Here is a 10,606-nt window from a genome sequence, read left to right as displayed (position 1 = left end):
GTGTTTTATAAATATAAAAGATAATTTTCAAAGGTGGTTTTAAGGCTTAATATTTTAAACATGATTTAAACTGTACGAGCTTAGTGTTTTCAGTGGCTTAATGCAATAAAACCCACCTGTTATTTTTGGCTGCTTTATTTAGACCATCTGCTCCACTAAGAATGAAAAGCTCAACAGTGGAATGGAGAATTGTCTACTCTTCATGTGTCAATAATTTATTTATTCTCTCTGTCCAAGCCTTCAGGTCATTGCAAAAGTGTTTATCTAATTCATTTTCTAACAAAAGGGAAGCCAGTATATGGTGTTTGGCTTTATTAAAAATCATCACAGGGAATTGTATTTTTTGTTAATTCACAGTTTCATATTTTCTCCTTTGTTAAAATAGCTTGCCAGTTGCATTTATTTTAAGGACCCTGATTCTCTCTTCCTCCTGTGACAGGTGGAGTATCTGCTGAAGAGGTATTTTTGGTGGTAGCGAACCAACACATGTCACTCACAGTTCAGCTAGCTATGTGAGCATCACATAGTCTTGCTCCCAAACTATGAAGGAATCCCAATCAGAGACAAGAATTACAAAGGTCAGACACTTTGGTCACCAACTACTTCCACTTGAATAGAATGGTTTCTCAGTCTTTATCCTCACTTTAAATTTTCTACTTCATTTGATGACCATGACTTTATTCTCTCTGGAGTTCACTCTCACATCTGTAACCACTTCTAGTAGTAATAACATCAGCAATAACAATAATAAGAGCTTGCATTTACTGAGTGCTTACGAGGTTCTAAATACTATGCTAAACACACCTCATATCTGTTGCTAATCTTTATTCAGCTCCTCTATTTTCTCATCTTAGGCTTTTTCCAAAACCTACTCATGGTTTTTTTCTTCTACTTATTCATTTCCCCAATGAGAGCATTTCCCACATGGTTCAAAATACCACCTCTTTGTGGATGGTGTCTAACTGTATTTCCAGCCTGTCTTAGTCCATTTTGGTAGCTATAACAAAATACCATAAATTAGGTGTCTTATGAAAAAGAGAAATTTGTTTCTTACAGTTCTGGAGGCTGAGAAGTCCAAGATCATAGTGCAGACAGATTCGGTGTCTGGTGAGAGCCGGCTTCCTCATTGATAGCTGTCTTCTCACTGTAACCTCATATGACAAAAAGGATGAGGGAACTCTCTCTTGGGCCTCTCATAAGGGCACTAGTTCCATTCATGAGGACCCCACTCTCATGACCTAATCATCTCTCAAAGGCCTCACCTCAAAGTACCATCACATTTGGGGTTAGGATTTCAACACACAAATTGGGGGTTTGGGAGCACAAACATTCAGACCATAACACAGCCACTGAACTTAAACCTGACTTTCAGATTCTAGCTGTCTATGGATTGTTTTAGGATTACCTAAGTGGAAAAAGGAGTTAATATTTCTTGAGAGCCTACTTAATGCCAGGCATTTGTTAGACGTTTCACATGTTATCTTGCTTAGTCCTCACATAAACAACTTTAATATCATTTTAGATTTGGGAAAATTTAGGTACAAAGAATTTAATAATTTTCCTGAGATCATACTGTTGGTAAGAAGCAAGCTAGAACACAAACTCAAGTATAATTCTAAAACCCATGACTTTTACAGCATTTCTTATGATAAGTTTCAGATGTAATACTTTCTCCATATCATTGACTAAGCATTTGAGATCATTACCCACATATTGCCAGACCTTCCTTTCAATGCTTCTCTATTTATCCTCTATCCATCTCCCTGCTATTACTCTCATCCATGTCCTCAGTCATCTCAACCCTAGATTATCCCAGTTACCTCCTTCCCTACTCTTCATTTCCAAACGATCCTGCACAAAACCCACCCAATTTATTTTCCTGTGGCACTGTTCTCCTACTGTCATTTCTTGGCTAAAGAATCTATAGTATCGTCCATGAGCTATCCATCAAGGTCAAATTATAGATTCAGAGTTTTTCTTCAACTTCCTCTAATCTACCTGTCCAAAGTGGTTCTTATTTTATTAATTCATTTCACACACAACAATGATTTTACTGGGTTCTTCTCTCACTCTGCTCTTTGCCATTTCTCTTGCGCTTCCAGGAATCTTTTTCCTCCTCTTCTTGGCCAATGCAGTCTTACCCTGGCTCAAAGTTCCCAACCAAGTTCTTTTCTTTAAAGAAAGCCATCTTGCCTGTCTACGGCCACTAACATCTTTTCTTCTCTGATCTCCTGCAGTATTTGCAGTGTGCCCCATGAATTTATCTATTGCCTTTTATTTGCCTTTCGTCATTTGAGTCTCCAAGTATTAGACAGTAAACTATTGAGGAGACAGGTCCTCTGGGCTATTTTTTGGAGGTTGGCATATGAACTTGGCACATAGTGTGGGTCAATAACTACAGTTGACCGGCATAAACTGGATACTTAGAAGTGACGATCAACCTGCCATACAGAGCCCATAGCCTCCCTGAAAGCCTGTATTACAGCCTATTTGTCCTACAGGTGTTTAGAATTCCCCACCTTTGACATCATATATGCCTAATAGGAAACACCGGACAATATTTATTTAGCTCTTGTGAATGTTTCCATCCAATATAGTCTCTCATGCAAAAGGATAATCATGCTTAAATGTACTGCCATCCTTCAGAACCTGCCTATGGTAACTTTGAAAATGTAATGCCTATCATTTAAAGAGACAATCAGATGAGATAAACCACAGTATATCACTAGGTTCTTATCTATAGTCATGATTCTCTCTTCTATCCAAAGGACATGCTTACAAAGTATTAGATGAAGGATTTAAAAAGTCCTCTCTATCCCTGAAATGTAATCTCCTATGAAACAGGCTGAAAAAATTCTGACTTCCTTTTGGGCTGAAACTAACACTTGAACTATCTCCAAGACTGTGACCTCTACAGGGATATTTATTGCACCTTGATGAAGATGTATAGTGTGACAATAAATAAGGCAAGTCGCTGGGAATTCGGAGCTCAGATATCCTGATGACTCTTGAGGTGCAAGCCGGGTAACTCAACTCACTGCAATATGAGAACAAAGGCCAGTGCCTCTGATGAGATTTAGCTTCTCAGCAAGGGCATTGTATGCAGGAAGCTCCGGTTTACCTCTCCAATATTTTAAAATACGTTGGCATCATTAGTGCAGGGCCATTTAAAGGTCTATAGAATTCCAATAGAAAAATCAATGACCAGTATAGGATAACACTAAGGTCACATAAAAAAGGTCATGAAATGGTCAGCTAATTCCCTGAGATTTGCTGTGTGATTCCCAATGGAGCATCTAATAGAAGAGTGATTAAGTAGAATTAAAAACTATCAGCAATAGCTCTGCTTTGTTTGTACATTAAAATTGAATTTTTGGAATTCCAAAGACATAATCTAAATTGCATAATGATGCAGAAACATAATAATACGAATTACATCCCAAAACAAATAGAAAATGTTACCACTTTAGGTATTTTATGTTGTTTAATCCACTGAACAATTCTGTGATGTGGATATTTGTATCCTAATTTTACAGATGAGTATATTAAACCTTAGAAAAATGAAATAATTTGTTCAAGGTCAACGTTAGTAAGAGGTAGAGTTAGGATTCAAATAATTCTGAAAGCTAATTCACTTCCCTCTTTCCCTTATTCAGGATTTTGAGAAATCCTGGAGTGAATAAATCCATTTTACATCATGTAGAGCAAGCTCTGCCGTATTTGAATGGTGAAGCTGTTTTCCATGGAGTGCTTTCTAAAGCCCGAGACACTAATGTTCTGTAGCACATATTTTGGGGAATACTGCATTGGGAAGATGAGTGGTTTGGCAGGGATATCAGATCTCACCCAACTGAAAAGAACTGCCAAGGTAGTGGATTATAATCCACTGTGTGGCTAGAGTGAGTGACTTGGTGCTATGGGTTCAAAAGAGGGGCAAATGTCTCTTAGCTTCTAAAATCAGAAGTGCATAGAGCCATCTGGCCAAAAAGTAACCCTGAAGGAATGATCAACAAGGTCAACAAATCAGTTGTCAGTCTCACTCAGGATTCTGATCAAATCAAGAAAGGGAACTCGTGAATGATGCCTTGCTTCTCCAACGTTGCTTTAGACCTGAAGTAGATTCTTTCATTTACTTTTTCAACACTAAGTATTTGCAGAAGTAGGCAATGGCACCGCACCTCCACCAGCTGGAAACCTTAGCACTGAATAATCTCTCTTGGATAATCCAGATGACCCAGTTGGAAACTGCTTATTTCTACTGAAACCTGTGAATCTTAGTAGGCCAAGAGGTTTCCATGCAGATAATTTGATGCAGCCTTTTAGATTTCATCACATTGAAACAGCTCTTTTAACATGGCCTTAAAAATTAGCTATTACATTTTAAGATTAAACTTAAAAATGAGAGTTTCTCCTCCTGTCTTTGGGCCCAGTCCATTTCTGATCCACGAGTATGGAGAAGTGAGGAGTGGGAAGAGGATTAGAGATTAGGTAAGGTTTTATTGTGAATATGATTGCTGATTTAAAATAATCGCTTTGTATTTTGACACAGCTACATGACAAATATCCTTCAAGTCAAAATTTCCTTAATGAAAAAAGGTAAGTCAAATTTGCCAAGATAACTTGACCTCCTTTGAGGCAACGACTATGTCTTATTTATTTTATGTTCTGAGGACCTTGTATGGTGTTTCATATTAAATAAGAACAATAAGGAAGACCACTGCCACCCCCAGTAAAATCAAACCCTGAAATCAAAATGAAACCTGACTGTGGATAAAGACTATGAAGAGGGAAAATAGAATCTTTTCATCCCAACTCCAACCCTCTGACTATATTTTTCCTTAGGAACTCCTCACCTTTTCTGCCATCAACACTTGTCTGGCCTTTGTGGTCACTATTTCTCTAGTACATCTTTTTTTGTAGCAAAACTGAAAAGAGGCTGAATATTTAAAGAAGACTTTTACTTAAAGGCTTGTTGATAAGAAAATGGTGGGAGACTCAGAGATAAATATATAACTAGATACAAAATATGGCTTACTCATTTTTATTTTGGGAACACCTTTGTAGACTCTTTCTGCCTAATCTCTTAACCTGCATCCATAATATAGACACCATCTTCCCTTACCATGACAAGCTAAAAACCTCAATTCTAGATTCCTTACAATCCAAGAAAAAGAAATTAAATTTCTCTTCTCAACTAGAGCGGCTTTACCATGTTTTTGACAGCTGTGGGAAATATTGTTTCATTTCCCAAATATCCTAGAAGAGTATACTGTATATAGGGGGCTGGCTGACTCACAAATACCCTTGGGTTAAAACACAAAAACCTGAAGGCAGCAACCTAGCTGAAGATAATGAATTCAACCTGGAGTTCAATTTCTCAGGAATGCTGGCTCCTGGCCTGCAAGCGTGTGTCTACCTACATATTTCCACCTCACTGTAATACTCTCTAACCACTCACCTAAGAATCTCGCTACTGCGGGTTGGCAGATTCTGAATTTGAGGATGTTTCAACAACTTTTTAAGATTCTTGAGGGGTTGTTTATAAGTTTATTTAGCAGGAAATGTCATTAAATAATTGCTGGGAAGATGTTTTTGTCTCCTATACCTGATAATTTTGAGGAAATACTTTGCTTCAGGTTATAGTTTCCATAGATGTAGTGTACAAGAGTATTGGGTTTTTACAAAGGGCCAGGTAATAAATAACAGCAGAGAGTATTTTAATTAACTCTTTCATACTATTCATTCTTTCCTCATATTAAAAAGAATGTTTTTAAATAATTCTTGTCCTTTGACCTATGGTTTTTCAATTTTTTATAAGAATTAATCTTTTAAAACGTATACATAACAATTGAGGATTTTTTTCTATAACGAGAGTGCGTATTTTACATAGACAAGTCGTGTCACTTGACAGAAATACGTTCTGAGGAATGTGTCATTAGGCTATTTTGTCATTGTGCGAATATCTTAGAGTGTACCTCCACAAACCTAGACGGTATAGCCTACTACACACCTAGGCTATATGGTACTAATCTTATGGGACCACCATGGTATGTGCGGTCCATTTTTGACCACAATCTTATGGAGCACGTGACTGTGTTTAATTCATATGAAGAGCTAAAATTTATTCCATACCATAACTTCTTTTTTGGAATATTGATATGTTTGCTATGTATAATTAAAAATAGCTCTTTTAGGTTAAAAAATATCTTATTGCAAGCTTCTGAGAAGGATTTGAGGGAACAAAAGGATGTAGTTTCTTGGGTGGAGAAGTGAGGTTTCTTCAAGGAGGAGGCTCATAGAAGGGTAAAGAATTGTTAAGTAATTCTGCCAAGGTCGACATCAACTTCAGTTACTGGATACGTATTTTACAGTAAACACTGCTCAAGTTAAAGTTGCCTGTGATGACTGAATGGAGGCACTAAATTATCCCTTCTCCTGCTTCATTTGGTAGAGATAACAAGAGAGAAGGCTATGAGTGCCCTCTGGTTCATTCCCCTTTCGTCTCTCTCATGCCGTTTATTCCCTCTTTTAGTCCTATATTTGAAAACTAAGAGTCTATCGAAATCATATTTGTGAGTGATTGCAATGAAGCTCCAAACTCCACATTTCTGCTCCTACCTCATTCATTTTTCTCTCACTCATTCAGGCTTTTGGGTGGGCAGCTCCCTCCTGGGCTGTACCCTTGGGGCTATTCTCTTGTCCGTTTACCCATTATTTATTGATTTAGCTTGTGTGCAACACAAATAGTTTTAAGGTGGGTTCAGATGTTCTCAGGCTACCAAAGTCCCGCTTTCTGACCCTGTGCAGTCCGGGAGAACTTGATAAGCTTTGCCTGGCCATTTCTCTCTCCAGGATCCAGTTCTCTGAGGCTAGACTAGCTAGGAAGTCCTCCTTGTTTACATAGACGTCCCACACTGAGGAGTTACAAATCAGGAGTTTCTTTAAAAGTTACTTTTGATGCCCTAATGGAAGTGTAGGATCAGAGGGTTCCTGATGGGTCAGGGATGAAGGAGACTGACTGCTGAACAGGAGTCTGACTCCTGTGCTAGGACAAGTAATTGCTGGAGAAGGGAGTGGATGTTGGCTATGCTTCTCTCCTCTTTGGTCATTCCTAAGAAATATGTGTCTCCCAAGCAGCTTAGTATCTGGCCTGGTCATATTTCAGGTATAACTGATGGGTAATTATCACCCTATTTTGAGGATTTCTGTGCTCTTAATCACTGGCTTAATAAGCAGCTCATCTATCGCTAATTTTCTCTGGTTTCCTAATCTCTCCTCTGAGTGAGGTATCCGGGCTGATTTTTGCAGAGACTACAGGCCCCTGAAGTGACAGAGTCACTTCACACTCACCTCCTTTCTTTTTTGCTCCCTTTGTCTAGTTAAAAAATCTTCATTTCTCTCTGTGGATTCTTGGTCTCTAAGACATTGTTTTCAGTGGTGGTCTAGGGTAATGAAGAGGTCCTTCTTCCACCACCCCAGTGGTTCCAGAACACTGTAGCTCACACTAGTGATTCTGTTTGCAGGCTGATCCCTACCAGGGAGGATTGGAATGCCACAGTCTTACTATAGTTAACATTTCACTCTTACCACTGATACTTTTTTGAGTCACCTTAAGTAAATGCATTTTCTCAGCTTCAAAATGTCACAATGGCTGCTAGAGTGGTGGCTATAGAATTGTGGTCCCAATAGCTATGGGTACAAGTTCAAGTCAAGTGTCCAATTAGAATATAGGATCTTTGACTTTTCTGTGAATGATGTGGCCCAGGAAAGCAATGTTATGCTTCCATTTTGTAGTTGAATTACCATTGTACTTTCTTGGTTTTCCATCATCCATCAAATATTACTTCATCTATGTGGATCACAGAAGGATCAACATCTTATGAAAAGATTTACAAAGGGAAAAAATACAAATTCTTTGTATATGTGGATCACAGAAAGACTGACATTTTGTACAAGAAATACCAAAGAAAACACATAACATGGGTAGTTGTTCATCACACACATATAGAAAAATAGAGAGTGATCAATAAGACTATGTAGTTATTGACCTATGAACACTTGGCTAAAAAGAATGCTCCTCTGAGAAATCGAAGAAAAAAGCCAAACACCACAAATAAGAGGTCTAACAAAATAACCCCGTCAAGTTCCACCCATGTGTCTGAAAGGCTCAGAGGTGACTGGGTAGCATGGGCGTGCTGGCAGCCTGCCCTCCCCCATGTCTGCCTGCCTGCTCATGCTTTTGGTCGGTCATTCCTCTGGCAATAGAGAATCAGTCCTCAGCTACAGGAACCTACCCTATTCCACAAACTGCTGAGAAGTTTCACTGCCATAGGGGCAGTGAAAACTCAACGCTGGGGAGAATCCAAGTAGTGGCCACGACCTGAGCGCGTTTATAGCTGGTAGCTCTTCCCACCAACCCCAGGAGCTCTCTTTCTCTCTCAGAGTGGGTTATAAAGGCTTTGCTCCCTGGGAACCAGAGTATTTCTCCTCCTTTGTTTCCCCAATCCTTCTGGCTCAGGATTGCCTTGAACTTGGTGGAGGACATGAGAAGTATATAAAACGTTTTCTCTTAGGTTCTACAAAGGACTCAATATAACTGACAGGATATTTTTACCCAGAAGGAACTTTCAATCTAGTACATTCCACATGTTTATCTTAGCTATTGTCCGTTGGGGTTATTAGTGATTGAATCCTCTGTGTATTTGCATTTGTGTGGTGGCGGAGGGGTCAAAGACCATTGAACCTGAGCTACTGTTACTAGTTGCTGCTAAATAACAGGTGTGACAAAATGACTGACTTCTGAGGTGGCACTGAGTAGAGCAAAAAGCATGTAGCCAAAAATCAATCGTCAAAGTTTTCCTAGAGGCAGTGAGTTCTGAATCAGGTTTTAGAAAAAGATAATTTATGCTTTTGCTTAAAGGTCTAGCCCATTACAACATGCAGGAGACCAATTTAAACACCATTAGGTAGAAATTGAATAGAAATAGATAAACAAGGCTTTCCAATCTTAGTCTTAAAAATGATTTTCAAATGTTTTTAAATCATTAGTTACATTAGCATAAAACTGAATGAGCTTTTTAGTAAAATGTGTAAGTTGCTAATCAAAAGACAAGAAAGATCTGAAATTTGCAATGTCTTTTTTTTTTAACAGTTTTATTTATTATTTGTTTATTTTTTTTGTGAGGAAGATCAGCCCTGAGCTAACATCCATGCCAATCCTCCTCTTTTTGCTGAGGAAGACCAGCTGTGAGCTAACATCTATTGCCAATCCTCCTCCTTTTTTTTTTTTCCCCAAAGCCCCAGTAGATAGCTGTATGTCATAGGTGCACATCCTTCTAGTTGCTGTATGTGGGCCGCGGCCTCAGCATGGCCGGAGAAGCGGTGCGTCGGTGTGCAACTGGGATCCAAACCCAGCCCGCCAGTAGCGGAGCGTGCGCACTTAACCACTAAGTTAAGTCCCGGGGCCACGGGGCCGGCCCTGCAATGTCTTCTTTTTGATTAAAACCTGTCTTAGGTTTTTAGAAGAGGAAGAATAATGCAATATTTGGTTTAATGCAAATGATTTGTTTGAAATGTAACTGGAATTTGACATGGAATACACATTTGCATGAGAGAGAAAATAACATAATGTGGTGATTCAGAACAAGTAAACGTAGGTTTCCATCAAACTCTCTTGTAATTTAATCTAACAAATCCATACAAAGTCTTAATATAGGAGAACATGGGCAGGTCTTGGGACAGTTTAGAATTCTTGTTCTAGATAATAATATACTGTGTAAATCGTAGAAAGCAGATCCAGTCTACCAGAAAGGCCCTATGTATGCAAAAGAGGCATCACTGAATAACTGATATGTGATGAAGTTTGTTTTTAAATCAATTATCTGCATATACCAAGGCTGGACTCACGCTACAATGCATGGTCCTCATCTTGTCTTTAAAATTTCCTATTAAGTATGATCAGGCATTTCTTATGAATGTTCCAGTGACCATTCACTGCATTCAGAATGAAATCCAAAGGCCTTATCCTGACTTTCAAAAATCTTCCCAATACATACTTCATATAAATGTTCAGCTTAATCTCCCATTAAAATCAGTAACACCCCAGGGGCCAGCCTCCTGGCATAGCGGTCAAGTTCAGCAAGCTCTACTTTGGCAGCCCAGTTTCACAGGTTCGGATCCTGGGCACGGACCTACACCACTAGTCAGCCATGCTGTGGCGGCAACCCACATACAAAATAGAGGAAGATGGGCACAGATGTTAGCTCAGGGCTAACCTCCCTCAAGCAAAAAAGAGGAAGATTGACAACAATGGCTATCTCAGGGTGAATCTTCCTCAGGAAAAAAAAAAAATCAGACAAACAAAAAAAAAACCAGTAAGACCTCAATGCTTCCATGAGACAAGCTGGCTTCACATCGTCTAACCTAAACTGTGTGCCCCACACCCAGGCCTTGGTTCGGTTGGTCTGGTCTACTTGGCCAGCTTCATCTTTGCTCTTCAATGTCATCCCTTCTCAAAAGTTTCCCCTTCATTCCTGGCCAAGTTCAAACTCCCTTTCTCTAAATAGCCTTTGCAGAACTTCTCGGTCGGAAGGAATTCCCCCAAGCA

The sequence above is a fragment of the Diceros bicornis genome, chromosome 16 (assembly GCF_020826845.1).
Source record: "Diceros bicornis minor isolate mBicDic1 chromosome 16, mDicBic1.mat.cur, whole genome shotgun sequence".
Lineage (NCBI taxonomy): Eukaryota > Metazoa > Chordata > Mammalia > Perissodactyla > Rhinocerotidae > Diceros > Diceros bicornis.
Note: the sequence above shows the minus strand (reverse complement) of the source record.